Below are 11,787 nucleotides of genomic sequence, written 5' to 3'. Positions count from 1 at the left end.
AAATAAGAATAAGGAATAACTACAGACAATGACAGTCTTAATGTTAAAGTCTTGAAATCTTTAAAGTAGATTGAATTTAGTAAAAAAATAAAAGTTAAATAAATATATATACATTGGTAAAATAAAACAATGTGTACTTTTTCAATTATACAGTTTTCATAACAAAAAGTGTCAAAAATACAATCAAATGCATTAAAAAAAAACTGTATATTACAGCAAAAAGTAAAATAAAAGTAAAAAATATAACAGAGGGATCTGCTTCTGAGATCAAGTTAAATTTCTGAAGCAGTTTTTTCAAGTTTCTTATTATTAAAATTAACTTTTTCAACAGAGAACTTTGCTTAGCTTGTAGTTAGAGGTGGAGGGGCTAAAGCTTTTTCTCTGCCTACATTTCCCAGAATGCTGTTTGGTTCTGGATAGGAGTTCAGTGAATATTCTATTTATTGAATATTGCCAGATGTATTATCTATTGTGTCTATTGTGATATATATATTGGTTAATCATTTATTGTCCAGCCCTAATTTCAGGTGTACTAAGACATTTTCAGTAGAAAGTAGGGTAAAAAAAAAAAAAGAGTTGGGAAGATGTTGTGTTTTTGCAGTGTGCAGACGGGTGGCTGGGTGGGGAGGCGGGCTGACAACGGCGTTCATTACACGCACCGGTGCGCACACATAACCCCGGCTGAGGCGCAGCCATCACTCACACACAGAGGTGTAGTATTCCTGCAGGAAGATGGAGCATTCGGCCTGCGTTTCCTGCCTGTCTCACTGAACAACACCAGCACAATCACTCCTTTCTTTTCCATTCTTCACTTCATCCCTCACCTTTTCCTTCGATTCTTCCTAAAGAGTCAGGTGTAAAGCATCAGAACTAAACAATCAGGGCAGAAATATCAGTAGATATGGGTTGTGGAAAAAAATGTTTGTACACTGCAGTATTTTTTTGACTTGTTTTTAGTGCAAATATCTTAGTATAAAACAAAACTAACTCTAAAGTGACATTTCTGCAATGCAATTTCTGCAGGAGTTTGTTTTAAGAAAAATAATCCCTTGTTATTGATAAAATAGTGCAGATTATTTCACTCATAACGGGACATTTATCCAGGTGTTTTTGATCTCCTTCTCCACATTCAGACCGTTTCAACGTTTCACCCCACAAACAGAAATACTTGAAACTTGTTTTCTAAAAATGTTGCTCTATAAATTAAATTATTACAAGTCCTGATGGCTGTTAGATTCGGTGGAGTATTAGGGCTTTGCTAAGAATATTAAAACATTTAACCACGAGAATAGTCATAGTGCAAAAATGAAGTTGAAATAATAAGAGAATAAAGTGATAGTGTTTCAAAAATAGTCATATAATGACTCTTATTTACATGTTTATAATCTTATTATAACTATATTATTCACAACATTTGTTCATAATGAATATTATGAATGTTCTCGCCATATTACTAAAATATTACAACTTTGTTCTCGTATAATTTCTACTTTATTCCCGGACGACTTTATTCTCACAATATTATAACTTTGTTCTTATAATAGCATTAATTTATTCTTGTAATGTTATGAATATATTCTCGGATTATGACTTTATTCTCATATAATTATGATTTTATTCTTGTAATATTATTAATTTATTTTCATTATTGCGACTTTATTCTCATAATATAACTTTATTCTCGTAATATCCTTAATTTATTCTTATAATATCCTTAATTTATTCTTATAATATCATTAATTTATTCTTATAATATCATTAATTTATTCTTGTAATATTATTCATTTATTCTCATATAATTGACTTTATTCTTGTACGACTTTATTTTCATAATATAACTTTATTCTTGTAATATTGTGACTTTATTCTCATATTATTATGTCCTTATTCTCACACGACTTTATTCTCGTAGTTGTAATTATTATTTTTTCTTACTGTGTCCCTAATACTCCATCATAGTCAGCAAACATAACCCTGCGCTTCTATTTTTGTAGTTATTTATTCATCAGAGTTACAGTTATTGTATTTGTTCACTATAAATTACAAACCTTCCTGAGCCTTGCTGCAGACACTTTTCTCTGAAAGCCAGTAAAACCTACAGAACTGCGACTCTTGGCCCCATCGGTCCTGTAGGAGTCTTCAGCCTGCCGCCATTTTGGGGCTAAAAACGCGGAAGGAGGTGGAGATTTTTCCATTACTTCTCCATTCCATTACAACGGATTCAGGTCAAGGAGCTTGACAAACGACTGGCTGTGTCTCCGTGACCCTCGCGGCCCAATCAGCACCAGGACATGCGGATGAAATTGCAGGCCAGATAATGTTGCTGGTAGACTAATCATTAATTACTGCCCTTCTATCAATATCTAATTATATGGCTGTCTGGCTGAGCATGCAGGAAGATGAACCTCATGCTGGAAGTCTTTATATCGGCCATGTAGCCACCGAGCCGGAGTGCTGCCGGCCTTAAAGCAGCTGCTGCTAACACTCTGACTCATCTCTGCTCAGATATTATTTCAGCAGTTTAATCAGAGCTAATTTTGCTCACAGGATGAAAAGAGAAGGCAAATTAATTTCCATTAACCACCTGGGAGAAAAGATAAAACGGAGGTGATGGATTGACTGACTGCTCTCAGATTGACGCTTTTACTAACTCCTACGGTTGTTGCATCTTTATTTTATGTTTCTTTAACATTTTTTGCAACATAAAAAAATCAGTTTGCTTACCTGCCTGTCTGCTCTCCATCCTTAAATTGTCATTTTCTTCTTTTGGTAATTTTCAATACTTCTGGCTTAATTTCTGATCCAGAATTTCAGACTGGTGTCAGCCATACCGATCCAATACTGATACCAATACTGTCTGGTAAATCTAAAGGAAATTTTTACTAAAGGTTTTTACTACAGGGTGACTCAGATTTAAGTAAAATATTTAAATAATAATTAAATTCTCAAGTTTGTCATTATCTTTTTCACTTCACAAAGTTGTTTTTTTTTTATTTTTAAGCAGTTGTGAGACACAGGGGTGAAACCTTGCGAGTTACTCGGCAGGTTGTTGCTAGGTTACCAAAGAATGAGTGAGTTGGTTGATTCCACCAGGAGAAATTGAGCAGCTAAAGTCTTTACTCAACTTAAAACAAGCTCCTATATCTTGCTGAAAAGTTACTTGTAAGTTAGTTTTATCTTATTTTAAGTGTACTAAGATATTTGCAATAGAAACTAGAACAGAAATATTTAGTAAAATGTTGTTTTTGCAATGTTTATAAATGTCTTCAGCCATGTTTTTGTACAGTTTTATTATTTTTGTATCAGATTTCTTTATTCAGTTAAAAATAGAAAATTTAAATACTTGTGTAACTTTTATTTATCATAAAAAGTGTTGACACATCCTATTATAAGAACGATGCAGCTTAATTTTAAACAAAGGCCTTTGCGTTCAATATCACCAAACCCAATGAGAAGAGAGGATGGGTCAGATAAGAGTTTGGACCAGTAACAAAAGTACCATTAAGGTTTTAATCAGCCTGCAGTGCATTACACAGAGCAGGCTGGTTATTTCGGCAGTTAGATCATTGTTGCATTAACGTGCTTCCCTCAAGAGGACAGTACAGCTGTCCTTGAGTAAAGCACTTAAATGTTTATTGCCTCAGTAAACACTGAGTGCTCGAACAAGGGAAAGGGCTGCAGACGGACTGATCTGCCGCTTTAGAGTGGAAAAGAGAACAAGTTTAAGGACAGAGCAATAATGTCCAATACAGCCGGATCCAGACGGCATGAATGAGCGAACGCAGCACAACGGACCCACCAGAGATTCTCTCTGTGGTGAAGGAAAGAAGCATGTAAGCTCTGATAAACAGCAGCATGTGGTACGTGGCTTATTTTCAGCGTCAGGACAAACAAACAACACATTTTCACAATATGCTGCGAGCAAAATGTACTAAATTAATTTAAAACCTTAGAAAAAAAGAGTGCTTTAACTTTGAAAACTATGCAAAAGAGAAAATGTAGAAGCTTCAGCTACTAGCTGTTTTTGTTTTGCTTTACTTTTCTGTCTTGTGACATAAATAATAAGTAAGACAAGCTATGTTACTAATCTCATTATTTATAAAATCAAGCAATAATAACTAATAAACGATTCATTGAAATGTAAAAAAATTACGTGTAAACTATTTGACAACTGATAATTAAAAAGATTATCTGTTCATGTTCTGCTTATATTAGGAATTTGATTAGATAAAGTAAATAAATCAAGCTAAAATATAAACAAAATGAGTTTAGAAGCATAGCTGAATTAAATTTAAAAAACCGTAATGTAGGAGTTAATGTGTTCGATCGCGAAGCTCTGCGGGTCCATTTCAAGTACAGTTCTTAACCTTCTGCATTAATAGGTTTGAAAACATGTCTGTTCTTTGATGTCGGGTGTTTTGGGACTGCTTGGAAACAAATTTTTAGAGTGTAGAAAATGAAATTTATTCCTGCCGTTTTATTTGTGGTTTGCAGAAGGAGAGACTGCGGTTCTATAACGTTGAACAGAGGAAAGATGTTAAACAGTCTGGGGCTCCGCTGGCGCTTATAGATAAAAAAAAATAGTGGTGTGCCGTCTCTTTTCTGATGTTCTTAAAGCTTTCGTGTAACGTTTAAAAAATAATAATTTTTTTACATATTTATTGAAATTGTCACCATGTCGTAACAGTTTGACACAAGGCAAATGAACTGTGAAGAAATTGAGCCCCTCCGCCTTCTCCCAGTACTAACTATACTTTATATTTATATAAATATATATATATATATGCAGTTTTTTATTGTCTTCAGGATGTTAAGTCACAAATCACCAAGACTTACTCCTCACCCAGCAACCCCAGCAAAGCCTAACCTCGTTACCTAGCAACCACATGGAAGCCCAGCCTGGTTACCTAGCAACCCAAGCTGAGTTCCAGCCCATTTGGTCAGCTGGTTTTACCACTGTATTCGCTACACAATGGCTGCTAGAAAAGGCAAGTGGTTTATTGTTGATTTACCATCCATAAACCACTTGCTGGTTGTGCAGGAGGTCCCACTTCTGCTTTTCAAAGATGTATGGTTGTAGAATTGTGCATGAGTTGGCACATGTAACTGTAAGCGTTGAGTTGAGGATTTGACCAGCAGCTTATTTGGATGTAAAGTGACCAGAGGCTCATTCTGAAAGGAGCTAAAAACAGGCAGAACTGACCAAAATAAAATCTTATCTAAGAATGATTTTGTGCACAAAATGTAACAAACATATTTTCTATAGCCCAAGGAAGACCTAATAGTCTTTCTTCTTCAAGGAAGACTAATCGCCTGTCACGTTTAAGTACGAGGCACTGTACATTGAGTACAGACATTATTATGAATGAATATATTTGTGCGTCCAACGGATGTCTAAATACTGAAAATAGAAGCTCTGCTAAAAAATTAAATATGGTGTAACTCCCTGAGAGGACAAAGATCTTGTCAGATCCAATATCTTCTGTTATTTCTGCAAGTCTCTGCATTCCCACCTGTCACCAATCAATACATCAAAAGTATCAAAATAGCGAAATGTGAAAGAGGTAAATTGAGAGTTTCAGCATCAGGAGGCTGAGCTGCGGATTAGGCGCCACTCAGTTCCAGCGGCTGCTCATGGAGAAATGTGAGTCAGAGCAGCAGCGTTTCTCCTGCAGGGTTATCTGAGCGCAGTAACGCAGTCCTGCAGGGTGATCCCCGGGTTCCTGCAGACACTTGACCTTCGCGAACGGAGACACATTTGACACCTGAAAAATCCATGTCTCTGTTATCCGAGGCAGCAATCAGAAAGGAATTAAACAAGCTCCAACATATACGACACATTTCAGTTTGATGCCCAGCAGAGGACTGTCAGTTTATCAGAAAATCACGATAATTAGAGCCTGTGGGGTTGAAATACAATAAAGCTTTTATTTTTCTCAGCGGAGTTGGCTCAAATGAATGTGAAATCTGACTCACATAAACGTTATTACTGAGGTGAATGGACAACAGTGTACCAGCGGTCAATAAAAGGTCTTTTATATCAGCTGCTTTCATTTTTTGCAGCTTTTGATTTTCTCTGGAGCACAAACTCCTTCAGAGTTATATTTATATCAAATGTTCTGCTAAATGAGCCACAGCCTCATACAGCGCTCAGAAATACTTACCTACCTTTCAGAAAATGTGAACAGGAGAAAGGATAATGATATGCAACATTATGTAAAGGTGTCATATAAAATGTATGATTTGCATATTTGGAGCAGAGCTCAGGAGTGTTGATTTTATGGCTTTAAGTTTTTATTAATTTGGTTAATTGTGATTTGTTCTGGAGTTAGGGAATGTACCTTACCATACTGCAGACTTATATTTGATGTCTTATGGTCACAATCCATGTTAGCAAAAATATTTCCATTTTATTTTGGTAACCTGTTGGTTTTATCTGTCAAGTTGTCAACATAGCGCACAAAATCTTAAATGTACGCATTGTGTATAAAAGAAAAAGAGACGCAGTGTTTTGTTATTAATTATTGACACTATGACAATTAGATAACAAGGTCAGGAAAAAGTTTTAATTTAGTAAAAAATATTGAGGGAGAAGGAAGTAGGTCAGTTATGCTAGCTTGACTTTGACAACCTTAACATGTACATGTGCTGCAGAATTGTGTGTTTCGGTTTAGTTACAAGATAACAAAAAGGAAACCCACACACCAACTCTGAACGTCAGCTAATCAGCCATCGCTCTGTTTATACGATCAATAACTAATAATCTCAGACAAACATTAGGCCTGAAAACATAATGCTGTAACGGACTGAATGTTCTGTTCTTTGTGTGGGAAATGTTTTGTTTTCTGGTGTCGAATCCTAGTGGAGCTGCTTTCAGTCAGTTGCTATGGCAACGGGTCTGAGTGAGAAAAAAGAAGAATACGAGTTTCTCTTCACCGTTTTTGCATTATTTTTCCCTTTTCTCTTGCGCACTACACTAAGCTAATAATTCCTTCATCTCCAGGTTTCATTTTCTTAATGAAGTTGTTCTACCATGGCAGCGCAGCTCTTGATGGCAAGCAAAAGAAGAGTATTTTTGCTCTTCTGTGTGCATGCGCAAAATTTCTGAACGTAAACAATAACAAGCAACATGTCTATGGGGATCAGAAGGCTTTTTAACATCTGACACGCTGATGACTTGCTTTTATTCAGACGATCATATAAATCAAGATTTTTTTTTAAATATCACAAATATTTATTAGCCTAAACTAAATGTTCTTTTTATTTATCATATTGCTGTTGTTCAATGTAAGCTGATTAATTCAGTTTAGAGAATGTGTATCAATACAGTGTGGCTGCATTTAATAACTTAAATATTATTTTATTGTAGCAATTATTAGCTTATACAAAGTTGAGTGATGAACCATTTTTCCATTAATTTTTGCATTTTGTGATGTACAAAATGCAGTGTCCTAAAATATTTGTTGAAGTTCTAAACATTGAGCCTTGGTCTCAGAAGAACCGGTCTTATTTCCATCCCAGGTCAAAGTCATTCTTGCGTTCTGTTCATTTGATGGACAGACTTAAGTGCATGTAGTGGTAGCTTTCAGGTGCTTTTTGTGAAACGTATTACACGTTTTGCTGTGGAGCTCTCTACAAAGTAACAAAAGCAGAACTAGTACTTTGATGGCATCTCAATGAAAGGAGTTTAAACTGAATGAACAGTATGAAGGACATTTTTTGTGTTTTTGAAACCATAACGACCATAACCATAAGTGATACGTCTGACTGAACCTAGAAGACGTCACATTATGACTTATTCAAGTCATAATGACTTGAATAAGTCATTCAATATATACAGTATATAGAATATATATTCTATATATGATCTAAGAAGTTAAACATTTTAATTCATATAGGGAAAAAAACCATTTAACTTGCAGTTTTGCAAAGCAGATGCTTTAGTGCAAAGGTCTGCGACTCCAGACTGGTTGCAACTTGTTTTTCAACTTTTGGATGCAATCCTGATCCAACACACCTGGATCAAAAGGGTGCTTTACCTCCCTGGCATGTCAACAGGTTTTGCAAAAGCCTGGTCAGTATTCATGCATTTGATTCAGGTGTGTTGGAGCAGGAAGGCATCCAAAAGTTGCAAGATGGTATCACTCAAGGACTGGAGTAGCAGATCCATTTCTATGGAATATGACCAATGATGATTCTTAAACAGCTAGTTACGTGATAAATGTCTTTATAGTTAGATAGTGAGATTGTAGTATGAAGTGTTTTACGGCCTCTCGTTTTAAATCTAAATAAGCTCCCACCAACTCAACATTCACACTTGCAAGTGAAAATGGCTACAGCAGTTGCGCTACTATACAATCATACAAATTTAAAAAGCAGAAGAAGAGCCTCTTGTCCAATAAACAAGAAGGTAAGTCAACAACATAACACTTGTCTTGTCCAGCAGCTGTAAAAACCAACTGACCAAACGTTCTGGAACTCAGCTTGGGTTGCTAGGTGATGGGCGGAATTCCACTGGGGTTGCTAGGTAACGGGCTGGGCTTCTATGGGGTCATTAGGTGAGGGGCAGGACTTAATCATTTGTGACTTTACATTCAGCAGATGTTTTTTTAGACACCCAAAAGCATCTGGGTGTTTTGTTAAAGTGCTTGGGCTGTTTTTAGGAGCAGCAGTAGGAGCACCAAATGGAAATACAAAAACATGCACAATGTGAAATTAAGAATGCAACTCGACACCTCTTACCTCACCCTGCACCACTACCCTTCCTACCCGTTGTCGTTTTCACCAGTTTAAACCAGTCGGTTTGAGTTTTTCTATCCTTTTGTTGATGTTGGGGGAGGAAGAAGAGGCAACCCTACAATATTTTTCTGACACACCAGAAAATGAAGATGTATGAGCTGTCCTTGCAATATACCCAAATGTTATTAATACAACGCAGTATGTATTACACTGACAGAGAAAACTTTCAGATGTATAGTAATGTAGTTTCAATGTAATTTTTAGTATTATTGGGATTCTGCTTTACAAAGCATAAAAATCCGGTTGTCCTCTGTGGTTTGGCTGTTGCCATGGTGTTGATGGGCAGACTCGCTGTGTATTTTTAGTTATAAGGAATCTGCAACAGTTGACGGCTCGCTGCCTTCCTGAAGCAAAAAAGTGCAAAAATTTCAGCTGCTGTTCTTTGTGAAGGGCGGACGTGTTTACAGAAACTGGGCTTCCAAAAGATCCTAGATATATTTCTTTCTCCTTGTTTTTTGTTATTGACTTATTTAATGTACTAATTTACCAGCAACTGCTTCACATTTCATCCTGGCATCCACATGAACTGCAAGTCATCACAGTCTTATGATTATTTATACACTGTCAAATTCAGAGAATCATAATTTCCCGCATCACTTCACCTCCATTAGCGGTTACTTTCAGTCCTTGCAGGATCTTTTAGCACCATCATTTGTTATTGTAACTGAGGTGATGTTTTTCTCACTCGCTATGTTGGTCTAATGTACAGCAGCAGCAAGCCGGCGCAGGCAGCCCGAACTCTGAGACCCGAGTCAACGGGCAGCGAGATTAGCAAGGCACACAAAAGCCCAGAGCATTAATTATTCAGGGATGAGTTGCTTGTAAGAGGTGGATGAATGTGTTTTACATTTCCGCTCTTGCTTTAAACTGCAAATTAACCTGTGGGGAGGGGGAACGCAGAGACTGTTATCATGAGCGTTATCATCTCAACTAAACAACTCAAAACCAGAGTTGAGTAACTAGTTACATTTACTCAAGTAATTTTTGGAAAAAATGTACTTCTAGGAGTATTTTTGCTGTGCTGTACTTTTACTTCAACCAATCAGTCAATCAAGTTTATTTGCGTAGCAAATTTCAGCAACACAGCAGTGAAAATACATACATGTAAAAACAAAAAAACACAGCAGTTGTGAAAGCAAAATAACAAACATTTTGGCTAATCGTTTCAGCTCTACGTTCATTTTGTAATTTTTGAAATATTTTTAACCTATTCCTGACATGTTGTTTTCTCCTTTAAACATGTTGCTACATTAATACAAGATATTCTCCTGTTTGAGTACATTACAGCAGTAATGTAAATTATGCAAGCAGCTGAATAGGAATGAAGATCGTGTGTGTCTGTGTATTTATGTGCGGCTGCGTGGGCAGTGAGACCTCAGCGTCGCTGCACACTGTCACAAAATGCTCCACCTAAACGCCTTAGCCACTTATCTTCCTCTGGGGATTACAAAGCATTGCAAATAAATGCCGAGCGGCAGCAGACAACAGTCGCATTATTGTAGCACGACTTTACGATAAGGCTCTGCGTGCTCCTCGGGGTTTCTCTGTGTGGCCTTTTCTGCAGCGATTTGAAAGTGGAACACACACAGAGAGAAATGAGAGTCTGCGCCGGATGAAAGACGGTTTACGGCTTTTAAAGAGAGCCAGAATATCACTGGACCTTTTCATCTCTCTGCCTGAGGTTGAGAATAAACAAGTTTTCCGCCAGCCGCTTCGCTACATTCGCTACAATTAGCTCACCTCCTCTGATTAATTTGAAAACCACTTCACTTCGTCCCAGCAGCTGCCCTGCGGGCGGCGCCGCCAGGTGCGGCTCCCTGCAGCGAGGATGGAAACAGGCCCTCTCTAAAGGTCATTATGGAAGAAGTCAAAGTTTCGCTGTGATCCTCAGCAGCAGGGAGCCAATCCATCCAGGATTTTACATGAGGTTAAATTTAACGCACGATAATTAGCATTTTCACACAACCGAGGGAGAAACATCTTCTCTCTGTGGGCTTTTTCTATAAAAACTGAGAGTTTTAACAGATTTTACGAGTGCTCTTTTTAGCCGAAACTAAATGTCCAGAAATAGACAGTGATGGTGAATTAATGCTGCATTCAGGCAGAACGCGATTTGAGCATCAAGGTTGTCTGGTTTACAGTCTGGTTTACGCATTTCCAGCGTTCAGCGCTTGACGCGTTTCCAGGGTTTGACGCGCAGCCATCGCGGAGCGTCAACCAATCACAGTGACTCTGCTATGTGACGTAGTGGCCTGTAGTCGGTGTCCTGCCAGGAGATACTGGCACCGATCAAAATCAAATCCAATCAAATTTTACTCCAGAACACACAGTCAAAAATTTAAACGGGACATTTTGCCGTCGTTACACATCAGATTGTTGATTAATTAATATTTCATTTATATTGTTTCAAATGCAAATCTGAACAGGTCTTTATCCTACGCGGGTTAGCAGGTCATCAAACCGGGCTCGGTTGAGATGAAAACAGTGTTTATAGAGATCGTCGTCTTCGCCGAACTGGCTTGTGAAAGCGAGCTCGGCTTTCACAAGCCGATCTAGTGAAAGCCGGCTTGTGAACTCGCAACACCTCTGAATTACCTGGTAAACTCAAACACGCGCCCAACGGCGACATTTTGTTGCTTTCAGTAAATAAAGCAAAGACGCTCTCTCAGTATTTCATCCGCCATTGTTCAAAGTAACCGGGAGAAAAATAAAAGGCAAGATGCCGTCATCAGCTTTTAACGTTGCTTGTTCAATAAAAAACTGAACACAAAATGTTCAGCAAAGACATCGGAGCCTCCGTATGATTGCAGAAGCTTTCACTACATCATACTTTGGTTCCATCTGCCGCTGTATAAAGAGACCAGCAATGGAAAACAAGGGCTTGTTCCAACACAAACTGGCTTCGATGCTCAACTAGAGCAAAATGTCAAGCGTCTGACTTCAAAGTGCAAACGCGTTCAGTCTGAACGCAGCAATAGACAATAAAGT

The sequence above is a fragment of the Xiphophorus hellerii genome, chromosome 3 (assembly GCF_003331165.1).
Source record: "Xiphophorus hellerii strain 12219 chromosome 3, Xiphophorus_hellerii-4.1, whole genome shotgun sequence".
In the NCBI taxonomy this organism is placed as follows: domain Eukaryota; kingdom Metazoa; phylum Chordata; class Actinopteri; order Cyprinodontiformes; family Poeciliidae; genus Xiphophorus; species Xiphophorus hellerii.
The sequence above is the reverse complement of the archived record's forward strand: the minus strand, read 5'-3'. Positions refer to the sequence as shown.